Here is a 16,749-nt window from a genome sequence, read left to right on the forward strand (position 1 = left end):
ATGGCATTGTGGTTAGTTGCCCACACACGTGACCCATAAACGTCACGGCAAGACGTCATAAAACATGGCGTCCTCCATGTCCGCGGCGTATCTTACCTGAATACAGAGACGAGCTGCGGGCAAATAACTTGTTTCCGCTTTCATAACATATTTGGAGTTCGAAGTTATCACACCCGTTGAAACACAAGATAGATCATCTCAGTGTGGAAGCAATGGATCACTAAATCGCTAGAAGATATACGTACGTCATCGTGACATTGCCTGGCTTCTCTTCTGTTTTGCTATTTTGCTGCGATTTATCACGCGGCAAATGTTGAAACAACCCATAACCTTCAAAGTATTGTGCGAATGGACTCCTTGAAGGTAAGGCGTTTGCTGAAGATGAAGTTTGCTAAACTTCAAAGCCTCCGCGCAGACCGCCATAACGCCGAAACATGTGGGGATCACGTGACCGGGCAACTAGATGGGCGTGGTATTGCCAGGAGCGACCGCTAGAGGGGTTCCACGGCCTTCCGATCTTTTAGCCCTCTCCTTAGTTTCTTACCTCCATGGTTTTAATGGTGAATACGAATTGTTTGCTCTCCATTCGTACAGTGAATTTCTTGATCCTAGTGCTATGCGTGAGTACATGTGCAGCAGTGATGAGATAATTCTGTGTTGGAACATATATACTTGTGGACCTTTATGTGGTCGAGAAAGGGAATGTGCGTCACACACTCTTCTGAGAATCACCGATATATTCCTGTAATCTCTTTCAGCCCAACACACTCAGTTTTGCACACAAAATATGACTGAAGATGACCTCCGTAGTCCATTCTTCGTTCGTAAAAGTCCGTTTCCACCGCTTACCTAACACTTTATTAGGCAAGGGGGCGCAAGCTACCGCCCGTTATGAAAGGAACAACCACGGCCGCGAAGCGCAATCCCATCCACCGCAATCTACTCTGCTGCTTTGAAGCGGGGTGTACGATGGTATGATGTGCATACACGTCTCGAAGAATCCGTCTCCGTTTGTGCCAAACAAGAATGAATCCTGCAGCAAACAATGTAAATGTTGTTCTTGCGGTTGTGTGTAAAACAAACTAGGAATTGTGTGTGAGCGCTAGGCATCTGATGCTTGTAATCCGAAACTTTAGGCCTAACGAACGTTCCCGCAATCCTGATTCCATGTTTTCAAAATGCAGATGTGAAGCATTAGTGTGTTATTAGTTTTGCTATTGGGGACGAGCGCGAACGGTGGCGCCCTTCCCGCGGCGGCGGAGCGAACTGCGTAGTGTGGATGCAACGCCGTTCGCCAGCTTGCCAACGCACGTTTAGTTGAGTTTGATAATGGTGTTCAGCGGAGTGACAGCCGCATGAATGTTGCCTGTCCTGAAGCGTGGCTAGACAGAGTCAAATAAACATTAAATTTCCCAGGCGGAAATTTGAACTGGAATCCCAAGTGGATCCACTTGACTACCGAAGTGGTTTGAAGTGGACTGAACTGGTCCCACTTCAGAGTCAAGTGTTTCCAGTAGGGAACCACTAAGCATGCTTAGTGGTTCCCAACTGGTTCCTTTCCAGCCCCAAGTGGATACCACGTAGGAATGAAGTGGTTCCATTTTGCCAGCAAGTAGACTTGACAGTGTCCACTTTAATCCAATATGGTTACGCTTTGGTGATAAAGCGAAAACTAAAGTGGGTTAGACGGGCCCACTGAAACCACTTTGACAACAATCTTGGAGAAAGTGGGAGCATCACTGTCTGGTGGCATCGCCATCGCTAGCGACAGAATCAAAAGGAGACCATCCAATCCGATCCAATCCCTGTCGTTCAGTTGAACCGTTGTGTTTTGCGGTTATGGCGTGAACGGGAACGCTACATTGAATTTTATGGACTACTGGATCCGATCACAAGTAATTACAAGGTAAGGAGACTACTTTTGTTGTTGTGGCAATCAACATGCATTTTGTAGACCTGGTAAGGCCATTTCATTCGAGCTTGAGAGTGAGTAGAACGTTGTTGTGTTGTGTGGTAATGACAAGATCTAGACCGCAAAGACTACATAATCCAAGGTGCGTATTGAAACGAATATGTTGCGATATAAACCTGATGAAAAGGTGAATGAAGGATAACATGCATGCTTTACTATCGGCAGTTTAATGATGCGAGCCGCCACTTTCGATCATCGATAAGGAGTGCAGGTTTTTACTGGACCTAGTTAGCTTTGCGAGTTTTGTATTAGTCTTGGTTATGTGCTTTGAATCTGTGGTATTACAGCTGTTTTATTGTAGTGCACTTTTTTTTTTCATCTGCATTGCTTCCCGTCCCTGTTTATCAACAGATTTTATCGCGTATATTTTTGTGCGTCGGTTCATCCCGAATTCCTTGTAACAAACAGAGATAAGTCATGGTTGAATAGGAGTGCAACCTTTTATGTTCACTTTTGGTGATTAAACTGTTAGCAGTCCAGCGTGCGTGTTGTCCTCGTTCATGTCTTTTCATCGCTGGTTTATATCTCTAATACCATGTACGAACTTCATATATCATTCTGTAAAATAAGCTACATTGTCCCTGATAATGTAACAATCAACCAAAGTAATGCCAGTTTTGAATTTTATAGTGGGCTGAGATGAGTGAATGGCCTTTTGCATAAATGCTAGGTTAGCGAGCATTGAGTTGTGAAATAAATTTTCTTTAACTGCCCTTTTTACCTCGACAGAAAGCCTAAAGTACTCTGGGCTGGCCTGAACAAGAAAATGGTTGCCAAAAGGAAGACAGATGTCTCGAGAGCAGTTAACCAGATGTGTGAGCTTCATTATTTGGTGTGCCAAGTTTGTTAAACTTTGTAATGTTTCAAGTTTTGCTGCATTCTTGTTTCCTTTGACACCATAAGTTCCTCCTCTGTTGGCAACAAATAAAAGTGTGCCCTGTGTTGGCATGCAATGCCCATTACTAAGGATAGGTGAAAATTTTGCCCAAAGCTCGTAGACTCAAAACTTACACTTCAAACTTTACTGCAATTGAAGTAAATTGGATGCGAGACTTCGCAAGGATTTGAGAAAAATTAGGTGAGCATCATACGGATACCGAGCACGAACTGCCCCTCGATACCGAATACAATGCTCGCATTCATTTTGCACGTGTAATTAGCTTCTGAATTATGACAATTGCAAACCGAAACAGAAATACGAAGAGCAGAAAACAGAGCTCCATACTACGGCGGTTCGTCCGGAGGAGGATACCGTGACGTCACCCAGCATTGTTGTCTACTTCAAAACCTGCATTCTCCCTTGCCAGATGATGTCAGCAGCGTGTTGCTTTCAGTGCCCTCTCGCTTAACAGAGGCGAAGCACTTGCTTCATAATAAATTTGTTTGAATAAAATATGTGTATGTCGTACACATGTTCCTGACATCCCAAACGTTATGGATATACCATAATCTTTGTGGTGATTTTGTTGTGGAATCCTACTTTAAAAATAAATGTCTATCCAACAAATATAGATGTGCACACAGCAATTGATACACTTTTATAGGTTGCCACCATGTACTCTTTGCTTGAAAGATTTGTGGTGACATGTCGTGTTATTTTGACGGACATTTTATTTTTATAGCTTCACGCACAAACTGTATTGCGCACTATACTCATATTCAACTTAAGAAGAGAAAGGAAATCTAGTCCGTCAGCTCTCCAAATATGAGTGCGCCACGGATAGAAACGCTGGACACAGTGAGGTCACGCTCCCTGCTTGCGCCAGATAATATAATCCATCATACTCACTACACTGCAGTGTTTCTCCTGGCACACTATTGCTTTTCATTATCTCCAACGGTGTATGTTGTTGACAGACTAGATTCCATTTCCTTCTTATGTTGAACACTGCTGTAGAGTGTGGAGGGAGACATATCTTTTCTACTTTTTTATGTGTCATTCTTGGTGAGATTAAGCCCTTGGAATACATGTACCCGTCGGGCTCTGACATCAGAGCTCCGGTCACTGCTGTCTGTTAGCATGTGACTTCTCTCACGCTTCCTCATTGGCAGAAATGCTTACCGTGACTCATTTGCAACTGGGACCTGTCCGAATAGCGAACATCTGTCAGGTACATGGTACCATGGCAGCTCTGCCCGTTGGCTTTTGTGCGAACTACCGCCTTTTAAATTAGAGCGTAGTACTGAATATCAAAACTTCACAAGCTTCGATATTCTTGATGCCATTTTTCTGTGTCTATTGCTCCCTTTGCTGTGAAACTTGGAATACTGGATGACATCAGTGCAAATAAGTGAATAAGTGCATTTGACATTTTTCCGTGACAGCATGAAATGAATTGTTGCAGTTCATTTAGTATCTCTTTCTGTCTTTGTACTCCAGTGCTGTTTTACATTGCTTCAAAACCAGCTGAGAGTGTAAAAATGAGAAATAAAAGTGCAATGCAGTTAAATAGGCGTCTGTGGCTGACTGTAAGTGGGCTACGGAAGTGGAACCACTTGCAAGTGGTTTTCCCTAAAGTGGATATTCCGAAAGTGGTTCTCCAAAGTGGGAAAGGTTTCATAAACCACTTGCAAGTGGTTCCACTTGCAGAAAATTTCCGCCTGGGTTGTAATGAGTATGTTCCTCTTTAAATTTATGCGCGCTAGAAAGGTGCGCGCGTGATGTAGTGCTGTTACGGATGGACTTTGCCTTCTAGTTTCCCTATCGATGCCCACACCAGCTTACAGATGCGGATATTTTTGTGTTGTAAAAACAGCCTTCTTATCGGCCCTGAGCGCCGTGTCACAATTATTTGTTTGTCGTGCTTGGTTACCGTCAGTGTATTATGTTTGATTACAATTATTGTAGTGCAGAATTACTCAGACCAATCCGGTTGCTCACGGGCACCGTACAGTTTGAACTGAATTGAAAGATAAAAAGCGGGGCGTCATAGAATGAGTGCAACGTGTAACAATACATTTGAGGATCGTGGACATTAGCAGCTAGTACAGAGTTATTCAATACAGATAAACTTTCGAATGGTAATAATAGGTGTTAACAGTTTGATCCTTTTTAATTTAAACAAATAACGACAGGTCTGCAATTGTGTGAGGTGCAAGCTTAATCACCCCCTTTTGCACTACAGTGACAGTCCTCAAGGAGCTGCATATTGCATACATTGAACGCTGTCGTGAGTGATCATATGTGCTGCTATCTTTGTGTGCGTAGTAGTTTCGTTCCGGACGCCAGCAGGAACTTGTATGCATTCATGTTCGTTTGTTTCATTAATATTATTACTGTTATATTGTACAGTGTGATGTCCAAGTTCATGAACTGCTCTACAGTGGAAACCATACAGCAGTGTAACACCTTTATTCCTACATAACTAGCTGGAGATATGTGACTGATGTGATACAAGTTTCCTTCAGTAGTACAACTAAGACAGAGACCTAATTAGACGTATTCAGAGACCTAGTCTGTATCCTGCGACAACGGCAAAGCACTACGAAGATCGATAGCACAATAAACGAAATCGCCCAAGAACATATCTAACAGTGCAGCGCAATGACGATTTTCTCAGGCCGGCTTTTTGATGGAGGCTTGTCGAGCATTCGTGGGTAGATTTCTTGGCGACACAATATTTCGTTCCTGAAAACAACATTTCGGATCTGGACGGGAAACCAAGAGCACCATATTGTTGCAGTTTTCTGTCCACCAAGTAGTACCTTACCCTTTTATTTCATTCCGACGTACGTTTCGGCGAAATGCTCCAAACATGCCTCATAGTGCACCAATTTTTCTGGCGCTTGCTTTCCGTTTCGCAGCTTGATTATCAAGATAATCATAATATTATAAACTTTTCATGTTTCGGCTAGTTCTGGAAGTTCATTCCAAGTGTAGCTGATGACGATTTGCAATTAAAAACAGCGCAATGACGGATAAGCACGACCAAACGCGGTCACTACACTCTTAACTCGGTACCCTTTATAGTAACTTTCAGCAATGTGTAACCTTTATATAGACGTAGATTTCCAAATATCGGAGAGGTTACACGTCCGATACCTCTATTTAGAGGTTAAACACAACTTGTAACGCGACACTGGAGGAGCAGTGGAGGTTACTTCAGTGTTCAACGGAAATCCAATCGTCGTAACTTATAAATGTACCCTTTATGGGAATGTTGTAACTTCTAAACGAATTCCGCGTTTGAATTTCCTTCGCTTGTTTTTCTTGTTTCTTTGCAAGGTAACCTGTATAAAAGGTACTGCTCAAAAGTCACTGCGTCGTTCTGGTTCAAGCCGCATATTCAATCATTCAGTACGAGAGTGTCGGATCAGTGTGCGTTACGTTATTGTGTCTCTGCGTCTGTACGAACTGCGGATCGTGTTCAGAATTGTGAAGAATGCACAAGGGTCAAGTGACGGAACTTTATCAGGGTATTTCTACGGTATGTTCACTACAAAGTCTACGTGGTTATGTTTTTGCTGGACAGTCTAGGAACACTAATCACAGCACAGTCTGTCCCTCTAACATGGTTCAACGGTTCAACACAGTGTATACGTGTGCGTCTTACGTCCGTTTGCTTAGTCCTTTGTCATCCTTGTGTTTTACTTCTTCGTGTGCTTCTGATTAACCATAGCCGCGTCGCTGACGTGTCATTCTGACATATCAGAAAGGAATAGAAATGTTTTCGGCGTACTGGAGAGGAAGTTGCAACAACGTGGGACTGCAAAGAGTATACCTCCTTGAAACTGAATGTCGTTCATCACAGCTGAAGTGTTGGTATTGTGACGTCCTCGTGCTCTTGCTTCAGCTGTAGTTCCAGGTTTGCCAATTAAATAATACATATGCTCTAGTTGCAATTATTTCTGTCTTTCATTTGTTGTGCATGTGAATCTGTACATGTAGTGATCACTCACTTTTCTCCACTGAATGCCCTTAGATGAATTACGTATATTATAGGTATATGTTCCGAATGACAGTATGCGTTCTGCACTGATGAGAGCTCCTTTTGAGCACCATTTGTTCTGTAGCGTCTGTGAAAAGGCGAGCGTCTTAGAGACAGCCATGCCTGGCGAAACTGTAACTTTTACGTCGGTGTGGCGGTTAGGAGACAGTAACCTCTATTTATAGGTGATCTGCGTAACGTTTATAGAGGGTATTGCCCATAGGTTACAAGGTAACTTCTGAAATAGAGGGTAAAAGCCTTTAAATTTTTACCCTTTACTAGAAGGTACCAGGTTTAGAGTGTACCGCAGACACGCATCCTGTTGTTTCCACACTACCGGCGGATCATGTGACTTTTTCGAGCGCCCCCTGTAGGTCGCGCTCGCCGCCAATAGTTACGTTTTATTGCAACATTGCAACAAAAGTGCACGGGAACAGGAAGTGAACCGGGAACAGGACAATTCTCGTTCCGAGCGGAAAAGTGAGAAGCTGAGCGTGACAGGTTTTGATTTTTTGCAACCATAATGTTATAAAATGTTATGCGATACACTGTAAGAAATTATGTGTGTGGTACAATAAAAGAAATGTTACAGCATATCTTGTTGCATTTTGGGTGAATTTCAGCATAAACCACTATAAATATTCCAAACGATATTAACAAGAAGCATGCAATCGGGGATATCCTCTGGACGTCCGAATATCCCGTCGCGATATTTATGGAACGTTCCTGAAACGTACAAAAGTGGGTCTTTTGCTAGTCCTATGGATGTACAAAAACTTCTATGGGCTCTCTGGGCAAATCCCTGGGATATCCGAACATCCACGCCGGGATGTTACTGGGATATCGCTGGGATATCTGTGGTTGCTGGGCAGTTGCTTCGCGGCGCTAACACTGGGCAAATAAAAACAATTTGAAATGTACTTGTGAAGTGGAAGTACTCAGAAGGTAAGTTAGAGAACATTTACACATGACATAAGGTAAGTGCTCAGAAATGTACTACTTGAGACCTTTGTACTTCAAGCACACTCCATCTTGAGGAGGTGGGCGAGATTTGATTGGCTGTCAGGGCATGCGATAGGGGGAGGCAAGGCAATGATGGTCTTAGGGCCCGCGCTTGCATAGACATCGCGCACAATGCCGTTGACTAAGATCGACTGATTTTGTCTTTTTGTATGTCGGGTGTGCACTGAATCCCACGCGCGATCTTCTCAGAAATAAAGAACAACAACAACTTTATTGCAGGATGGTGGGTAGGGAGTTTCATCGCAGGAGGCGATACTCTACCCCATTGCTGGAGGTGAAGCGGGGAATGAAGTAATGGGCTCCGTTATAGGATCGAAGTCCTGTGGCGTCCAAAAAGGCGAAGAGAGCCTTGAGGAGCTGGATGCGGCCAGGGGCCAAGCGATTTTGTGAGAGAGGTGGGGCGGGAGTCTAGCTTGTTGAGGGAGGTGGAGAGTACGGAGCGGGAAGGGTGGTAGTGTGGGCAATGGAGAATAATGTGCTCGAGATCTTCTACAGCACCGCAATGACTGCAGTGGGGAGAGTTAACTTGTCTCAAGCGGTAGCGCCACTGTGCTGTGAAGGCAACGTCGAGGCGCATTCAATGAACTAATGCGACGTCTTGACGAGAGATATGTGCTGGCATGCGGAAAGCGATTGCTGGGTCAACTCTGCTCAGCATGGCGGGGGGTATGATGTCAGCGGTCCGTTGGCTGGTAGCCAGAGGAGTCACAAGGCTTCGAAGTATGGACCACCGATCGCCTCTCAGCTGTGCAATACGCGTCCGTGTCCGAGACGAGAGAGCGGCTTCAGCGGCGCTGTCCGCCAGTTCATTGCCTTCGACACCGCAATGGGCGGGAACCCATTGGAGAGCGAGCCTATGTCCTGCTTCGTTGACAAGTTTGTCAGCGGTAAACACATCTATAACTAACGGTGCGGAGAAGCCTCATATGCCAGAATTTTCAATTGCTTGCAGCGCAGATGCTGAGTCAGTAAAGACCACCCAACTCCAGGGGGGGAAGGAACGATGTGCAGCAAAAAGAAAAGTATGGCGTAGAGTTCTGCAGCTGTGGATGATGTACAATGCCAAAGGCGACGTCCTTGAAGTACGTCTTCGTCGGGGATGACAAATGCTGACGCGGACTTGCCATTTCGAGATGCGCCATCGGTGCAAGCGGCGGTAGAGGTGGAAAACTTCGCGTCTACGAGAGCATAAAAATGGCCTTGAAGGATTTGAAGGGGAACCTGAGCTCTGCGGACCTGAAGGTTAGTAAGACGTGCGAAGGTAGGTGCCACAGGCATAGACCAGGGGGCGGTCGGCGGTGTGACAGTCCTAGGTGTGAAGCCGGTGAGAGAGTGGCGTGTCCTCTGCGCCACGCGATAGAAATCACTTTCAGTGTATCGCATTTTCCTGAGGAGTGGGTGACGGGGAACGTGCGCACGCAAATGTAGGAAGTGTCGAGCCGTTTCTCGCTCACGGAGGACCTCTACTGGGAGTTCTCCCGCTTCAGCTAGGACTTTCCGTGCTTCAGCCATTCTTGGAACGCCAAGGCAGCGATGAAGGCTTCGGGCGAACAGGGTCCGAAGGGTACTTAACGTTGTTGTGGAAACCCTATGCAAGACTGGAAGGCTGTAAAGCACAGTCGCCCTCACCAAAGCCGCGTGAACAGCTAAAAGGGAGCGTTGATCACAGCCCCAGCCGAAGCCAGAAATATGTTGAATGGCAGGAAGCCATCGCTGTACTTTGGTTTCAAGGTGCTTGATGTGGCGAGCCCAGCGCAAGTGGGAGTCCAGGACCACACCAAGGAAGCCAGGGCTCGAGCTTCCGTGCACCAACCCAAAGAGGGTACTCATAGCCTTGTGGGTGAAAGGGAGCTCGACGCACTTTTCGGGCGAAAGGTCCATTCCAGTAGTATGGACTGGACACACGTTTCCGCTAACTCACAACTTTGTCTAAACACGTTTTAATTAGCAATTAGAGCTAATTTGGACCCCCCACATTAATCAGCACCCTCAAGGGAGTCATTACACTAATTGGGGAGCATCTAACTCGTGTCCGGACCAGGCTGTGAGTTGGCGGCAACCTGTGCCCACAAAAAAGAAAAAAGAGATAGAAATAGAGTGGAGAGAAACAATTTATTCGAAAATCAACGATGCCGGGGCGAAGAAACCACTCCAAAACACCCGAGTGACCAGCGACCGCCATGTTGCTTGTTGGCATCTGTCAGTTGCAGAGATCGACGACAGGCGTCCACCTAGTTGCAAGGCATCACACCAGATGGCGCCACCATCATAGCTCTATGCGAGAAAGACAGAGAACAAGATATTAGCGGCAGGTAAAAATGGCAACACTGCTAAGCAAGTCTAGGCATGCGAGAGAAAAGGTATAACTGGTACTGCTAAGCAGCACGGAGAAAATAGTACACATCTGGGAAAAGGCTTAGGGGCAACCGGTTAGGCTTAACCACAGCGTCACAACACTATGCAGCTAACACAAGGCGGGAACCACTAGGCGCACAATGCTACACATTTGACAACACGCACAAAAGGCTTTCTCACTGCTAAACAAGTCTAAACATGCGTGTACGGGGAGTATCCGTTAGGGCAAGCATGCAAGAAAAGGCTTAACACGAGCGCGGTCAAACAACGCACAAACATCGGCAAATCACTCACCTTTTTGCCCCGCGGCGACAGTGCGACCGCTCCCAACGGCAGCCAGGCACAAACTGAGCCGGCGCGGGGACTGCGGAGCGACCGAGCGCACGTCTGCACTCCACAAGATCCAGCGAGCCAGTGACTGGGTCGCCGCACCGCGGCCGCTTCTCATGTGTGCGATCCTAGTGCCCTCTGCGCCGCCCGGCCGCGGGCGGTTTCGGTTTCGCTCTCTGTTTCTTCCACTGCGCGCACTCCTAGCGGCAGCGGGTTGCTTCTCCGTTTCGGTTTCGCTGTTGTTTCTTTGCGCGTGTTTATTTGTATAAAGGCAGCACGCACTGCGCTCGCGTCATCATTCTGACCGATACATGGAAAATGCCATGTGTGGTTCATTCTCCTGCGTTTCTCGTCGACGAGGAAAGACAAAAAAACGAAGAAGTTTGCGAATTTATTCGCGCCAAGGAAGCCTTTCAAGTCCACCGCCTGGAATGGAAGCACGTCAAGAAATGTGTCAGGACAAGATGAAGACGCTCGACCGCATCTTAGCGGAGGACAGACTGACGAAAAAGAAGTCCAACGTTAGCCTGGATAATCTGTATTGGGAACGCAGTTCCGAACTGGAGGACGACGACGTGTGAATAAAAGCGATGCATTTCTCTACGAGTCTCAGTCTATTCTTTTTCTTCGTGCAACGTGCACGCAACATGTCTTCCCCAAAACCTTTTCGTTTCCGTCATCCTTTTCGCTGATCTTAAGCGGCCCCTCCATGTGTGGCAAATCTACGTTCGTTGTGAACGTTCTGAGGAACATGAACGACGTGGTGGACAAGCCTCCGTCACAAATATTCTACGTACAGAAATATGCTTTGCCGAATATGCAGGACGAGCTTGGGGACTCTGTAAAATTTACCAAGGAGCTACCGCGAGGGTGGGACACGTTGTGCGCTACGCTGATCGTCGTCGACGATCACATGACCGACGCTGGTTCCTTGAAGGAGGTGACCGATCTTTTCATTCGGGGTTCTCACCACGGCAACGGGCCGATCTTCTTACTGGTTCAAAACATCTTTTTCGTCAGTAGCCATTTTAGAACTATATCCTACAACATGTCACTTACATCATCCTGTGGCGCACCGTGTGCAGCATCCACCAAATGGATTATTTCGGGCAACAGCTATTTGGCAGAAAAAGATTGGAGTATTTTCTGGACGCATATAAACAAGCGATGTCATCGCGCCACGCTTATTTACTCGTGGATCTTCACAACTATATGCACGAGGATCACAGGTTGCATAGCAATATCTTTCCGAGAGAACGTCAATATATCTACGCTCCGAAATGAATCTCTGCCCTCACCTCACTTTACTCAAAGTACTCTCCACTTCGCACCGTCGCGACGTCTTGAGACATTCTTCTTCGTCCAACAGGAAACACCTCTCCGAAATTTGCCTCAGTGTATTGAACGGAAAGGTGGCTCAGCTCCGGACACGTTCGCACATTTGAAGAAGCACAAACGCTTCTTACGACGGCTCGCCTACAAAAAGATTCACAAGAATTCGCAATGTTTGAAGCGCTATCTGTCTCAGCAGCGAGGGCAGGGCGTTCTTTCTTCGGTGGTTTTTCTTCTGCTTTCCACCGTCTTGAACCTCTTTGTCAATGGCCAAGAGAATTGAGGTGACAACCTCCATCGGAAACATTCTTTCCTCGAAGGAGAGCAACGACGTCAAAGTGAAACTCATACTGCAAGCACCGTATCGCATACTCAAGCAGTATGGATTCGACCCCTACGACAATAAAAACAAGGCGTCCGACGCTACAAATGACTTTGACTATTCGCTCCTCTCTCCAGAGATGTACGAAGAGGAAGTGGAAAGGGTCGTCTCGGAATTAAAGAAGGTTATTTCCTGGCATCGCGAGGGTTGCGTCTCCGTGTCGGGCAAGCCCATCAGGCACTCCTCCGTTTACGAACTCGGCAATTATTTCTTGCAACGTAAGACGGGAAAGAAATCTTCCTGGTTCCCCAAATCTCCAAACTATTGCGCCTGATTTCTCTACCCAAATCTTGCGAGCCTCAACGGCACCAAGCCTCCATTGCGTGGACGACTTATGGAGGGATATGAGAAACCAGAGGGTGGTTTGGGGGAGTGGACCGCTATAGAAAAGCACGTCACATGAGCAAAAACAAGGCTCTCGCCATTCTCAGAAAGCTGGACGCCTACACGCTACACCATCTGGTGAGAAGAAAGCCTCCACCTCCATCTTATTGGAGCACGCCGCACCCGTCGCTTTCGGCGACGTCACTTTGAATTCTGAAACCACGTCCCTACGTAACACACTCAACAAGTATTTCCAGACGCACAAGCTGTACGCCTCGCTAGAATTCGCAGATAACATCTACTCTCTGAAAACTCCGAAAGGGTTGCACGTACCGGAACCCTTTGTCAAGCTGCTGCAGTTCACACCCGTCGAGGGACACGGAGAAACGCTACACGCCTCTCCCCGTAGCGTGTCAATTTTCTTTCACGATCAAGACGAAAATCCCTCGATCTTTGCAAGTACATCTGCCTCCCGGCTATTATGCAGTGCCGCAAGCACTCCTGGATGCCATTAACCAGCGCGTAGGCGAATGCGCGCGCTTCAGCTTCGACGGAACCGAACAGAAATGTAAAATTCAGCTTTCCGAGTGCACCGCCACCTTAAGACTTTCCGAGTACCTGGCCGTGCTTTTGGGCTTCGAATCGCGCACCGTATTCACGGGGGAGGAGGAGGATGCCACGATCTCCGTCGAGGTACTCCTGGAACCAGCATAATAGCGGGTACTCCTGGAACCAGCAAATAAGTTTCATAACGTAATCGTCTACACAGATATCATGGAACCCACGTATGTGGGGAGCGGGAAAAAAACGATATTAAAAATACTGCCCTTTTATTGCGAGAAAGACAAGCACGTCGTCACCTACACGTTAGATAACATCCAGTATTTTAACCTGTCTCAATTTGAAATTCCCTCAGTGACAATCGTTCTCGCGGACAAAACGGGAAGTCGTTTACTGTTGCGGTCCAAAGGTAGAACCAATTTAACGTTGCATTTCAAATATGTACCGTAATTCCCCAAAAAATTCCAGTGTACACGGGACCCCTTTTCCAACTAGGGGGCGGTGTGTTGAGCAACATATCCAAGGTTATCGTTCCCATCTGGCAACAAATAAAACCGATCGCCAAGAGAACGTTGAAGCGCTTGGTGCGGAATTTGGCCGACGGCGAAGGAATATCTCGCGCAGTAAAAAAGACGGCCATAGCAACGGGGAGAGACGTGCTGGATTCCATGGAGGGCTCTGGAAAGAACAACAATGGAAAGAAACGTCACAAAAGACAACAAAAGGTGCCGACACAAGACACGATATCTTTGGTTCGCCGTGAGGGTCACACATCCGCTGTGCGCTCCGTCCCTCATGACGTCAACGAAAGACAAAAAACAGTCGCAACGGTCGCCGCTCTGTCTGACGAGTGACGTGATGATATTCGACCCCCCTTCCATTCAATACGGCATGGAAGATACTTCGTACCAACTCTTTTTTCCGGTCAACGGGGTAAATAATGCAGTGATTGAAATTTCTATTCAAAATTTGCAAAGGGCACACTTGGATCTGTACGGCAGCTTCGTGTCTTTGACCGCGCGCATTGTTCGCGACGACGGGGAAGAAATGGACGAGAAAGATGTCGTTTTCCCAATAAACCACCTGTTGAACGGCATGTTTAAGACGGTCACCGTTTATGCAAACAACAAGCTCGTCAGTTCCAACGAGTTGTACGCCTACAGGAGTATTTTGGACGTCGTGCTTCATTCCACGCCCCTGGCTCAAGAAACCGTGCACGCGGCTGGACTCTTTGTCGAAGACGACGAACATTAAAAAAAACGATTACGACATCTCGTCTCATGGTCCGAAACAACGTTACGAAGCGACGAATGGTGGAAAATACTTTAACCTGGTCGGACAGATCAATACCGACATGTTTCAACAGTCGCGCCTGATGGTACCTGCTGTCGAAATTCGCGTCGTTTTCCTGTTAAACAACGACGAATTTAAACTCATATCGGCCCCCAGTGACAAGAAAACGTACAATTACGAGGCGGACATTAAAGAAATGATGTTACACTTGAAAAAGGTGACGCTGGCACCTTCCCTGTTTTTGGAATACGAGCGGCGGCTTCAGACCACACCGGCCATCTACGCGTTACGCGGATTGGAAACCAAAGTGCGGAGTTTGAGTGCCGGGAGCTTGGACGCTCACTTTGAAAGCGTTTACCCTGAAAGGGTGCCTTCCAAATTATGCGTCGCCCTGCTCGCCACGTCAGACTTTCTCGGCGACATACAATCGAACCCCTACAAATTCCGTCATTACGACCTGTCGCATTCGATGCTCTCCGTGGATGGCCAGCAAGTGCGAGCCGACTACAACTTTAAGAACGACCTTGTCAAAATTCCCTACTTTAACCTCTTGCAAGAACTCGGTGAAAAACATTTCAAGTACAGCTACAACCGATTTAAAACGAACGGGTTCCTTCTCTACTTCAACTTGGATGTGGACAAATGTTCTTGTCCTTCGCATTTGAACGAGTGGCGAAAAGGAAACGTTCGCCTGCAATTACACTTCGCTAAAGCCCTTCCACACGCGGTCACCGTCCTCTTGATTTCAGAGTGTCCCAAGCTCATGTGCGTCGACAAGGACCGTACGGTCACCTTCCCATAGAAAAGATGTACGAGAGCGACATGTTGGAACTCGTGTCCCTGAACCCCGCCGCTTCCTCCATGCTGAGAGGCATTTGCGCTTCCGACGAAGCCTAAGTTTTACGCAAGCCCGGCTATTTAGTCATCAATACGGAAGAGCGAAGAAAGCGTGGGCAGCACTGGGTGCTCTACGTACCTGAAAAACTACAACGGGACTGCCGTGTTTTTCGACAGTTACGGACTTCCCCCCATCGAAACAAACCTTCGAAGGACTTTACCAGTGGACGAGTATAACGAATGACGAAACAATAAAATGTCTCCTCGTCAGTGGCGTCTGAACTATTTTTCCACTGGGGGAGCGGAAAAAAGTGCTACCTTAAACATCATCATCATCACTTATTTTCCTTGAGGGCTGATGGTGGCGTTATACATGGTTGCTGCACGAACTGTAAACGTGCACCTAGCAAATGACTTGTGCATGTTTGTATAGTAGATCTAAACTAACATTGCAGAAGTACTGTAATTAAATAGCGCTTGGTGGTGGGTTAGTTGGTATGAGTTCAGTGCGTCCGGCTTTTTTTACTTTTGCGCAGTGCCTAGACATCTATGGCAAGTAATGTGTAGGGAACTTCGGGGACTTGTCCCCGGGAATCGCCGTCGCCGCATGTACGTGTGCCGTTACTGGAAGCGAATATCGTCTGATCCGCAAGCCTTCTGCGAATAAACCAGACTTTCATGGGGCCAGTCTGGAGCTCAGCAAGAATGTGTACCTTTGACACTCAGCCTTTTGACTGGGTGTCACGCTGTCGTTATAACTCCAGGGCGACTCAATAAGAGAAGCCGGATAAGTGAAAACAGCGGGTAAATTTTGGACATCGGTACGATGGAAAGCGAGGAACCACCAATCAGGTTAACAGTTAGAATATTCTATTATGACGGGTGAAGATATATGCAATATATATAAGACAAGAAACAAGCTGCGATACATATCTCTTTCCAGAGGTGTTGCCTTCTCCGATGTCTATGGTATTTAATAATCCTGTAACGCTGCTGCAGTCGAGGACTTGGTGGCCTCCCTCGACGTTGCCACTGCCGACACATGAACACAACACCGGTGCGACATTTCGTCTCAGTTCATCGCACTTGTCGTACTACAGGTCTTACACGCCAGCTCGAAGTGGGCACCCTGTCCACCACCGACTGAAATCTGTGGCTGCGCCTCGCAAACCGCCATTATAACAACCCCCTGTCTTCAACCGGGCGGTTTCTTCGTATCCTTATTTCCCCCAGATGTCTGGTGTCTTGCGTGCCTGTTGCGATTCCCGTTTGAGCCTCTGTCCCCCCACCCCACCCCGCGGATTGAGTTTGGGAATGCTCACGCCCCCCGTTACACACTTTCTGACTGATTTATTGCATTTCGTACCACAAACCTTGCCATGGTCAACTCAGAACCCTGTGAACCTGACACC

The sequence above is a fragment of the Ornithodoros turicata genome, chromosome 6 (assembly GCF_037126465.1).
Source record: "Ornithodoros turicata isolate Travis chromosome 6, ASM3712646v1, whole genome shotgun sequence".
In the NCBI taxonomy this organism is placed as follows: Eukaryota; Metazoa; Arthropoda; class Arachnida; order Ixodida; family Argasidae; genus Ornithodoros; species Ornithodoros turicata.